Here is a 1,674-nt window from a genome sequence, read left to right as displayed (position 1 = left end):
ATTGGTCTTAGATTTCTTTATCTCAAAATTTATGAAAACTCTAACTTCATCGAAGGACCAATGCACTTTTGGGCTTTAGTTGCATAACAAAAACATTAAACCACATTTCATCCCATGGCATGTAGGATCATCACCTTTACAAAAGAGAATTTGTGTCAATCCAATAAAAAAAAAGGCATACTAATTTCAAGCACAAAGACTGCTCTTATTGATTTTGCTAATGAAGTAACGATCATGGTAAAGGCAATCTACTAGTAGATATGTCGTTTGTTGGTGCAAGCAGGCACCAAGTGCAAAACGTATTGTGGTTGTGGCAGCTCAAGAAAGCACTTGGCTAATGCAATTGATGGAAGATTTTTCAGATTCCTCGATAGCAGATGGTTGCTTCAGTGTATTAGCAGAGGTCTACATGTGCGAAGAAGGTAGAAGTGCAAGATTGAGAGACCGCTAATCTTCTCCACGGAGATGCCCAGTTGGCTAAAGGATAATAGCTTTGCTACAATAGAAATAAGGTCAATTTCTGACAAACACGTTTTTGAAAAAAAAAAACTCCTCCCATTCCCATATCATTTGACGGTCGACTATAAACTGATCCTATAATTTACTTCCTTTCATATATCCTGACGACAAACTATAAGAGACGTCTGAAATGAGTGAAATTATCTTTTTTTACTACAATGTATGACTAATCTTACCACAAACAAATTCTAGAAAAAAGTTAATTTAAGAAATCATATTAGAGATAAATAAAAGATTCCGTAATATTGTTAAGTGAAATAGACAATTTAACAAACTGTCTCCAATGTAGACATTTGCAATAGCACTTTCTTTCAACTGAATTTATTCAAATTTACATAAAGAGATCAACGACCTCTTCTTCCACAGAAATGGAGCAACCATTTCCTTCTGTTAAGTTTGGGAAAAGAAAATAAAAAAATTATGAATAATATCATGTCATTGTAAAGATATGTGAACATTTTTTAAGCATAACATTCCTTTTCTCTGCCGCAATTTGTTGCCCTTCTTCCTCCTTTCTTCTCTTCTTCTTCGCCTCTTTCTCCAACAAGAGCAGCTTCAAGTTGTTGGCCTTTTCCAGCCAACAACCGTCTTTCCTTTCCCTTGCTGGCTCAATTTCTTGGCCATGGGAGCCTCTACTGAAGCTAGCTGATGCCACCAGCAAAAAGGAAAAGGTTTTCCTTCCTTTCCTTTCATTGTTTCAGCATTTTTCTTATCATTCCTTTCATTTGCTCTTGGGGTTCCGGCAATAACATCAACAACAGTTTCTCTTCCCCATTTACAGCACAAGATTGAGCCAACATCAACTCCTTTTCTTGCTTTGTCCCATTTTCCAACAACAGGGGTAGCTTCAAAGAAAGTTACGAGGTATATTTTGGATTATTATTTTTTTAATTGATGTGTAGTTAGGAAGACTATTTAGATCGGAACGGAGGTCTTAGGAATGTTAAATCTTACTAGGTAGCGAGATCAAAATAATTCATCGATTTCGAATAGTAGACAATGTTTAGATTTTAGGTGATTATTCTTATTAGATAGTATTTTGATTATTTGAGTTATGTTTGGTATTATGTTTGTAGACACGACCTCGAGTGGAGCATGGTGATCTACCAACACTTGAACTTTTTGCTAAACATAAAGTGGGTAACTTCGATCCTT

The sequence above is a fragment of the Zingiber officinale genome, chromosome 4B (assembly GCF_018446385.1).
Source record: "Zingiber officinale cultivar Zhangliang chromosome 4B, Zo_v1.1, whole genome shotgun sequence".
Lineage (NCBI taxonomy): Eukaryota > Viridiplantae > Streptophyta > Magnoliopsida > Zingiberales > Zingiberaceae > Zingiber > Zingiber officinale.
Note: the sequence above shows the minus strand (reverse complement) of the source record.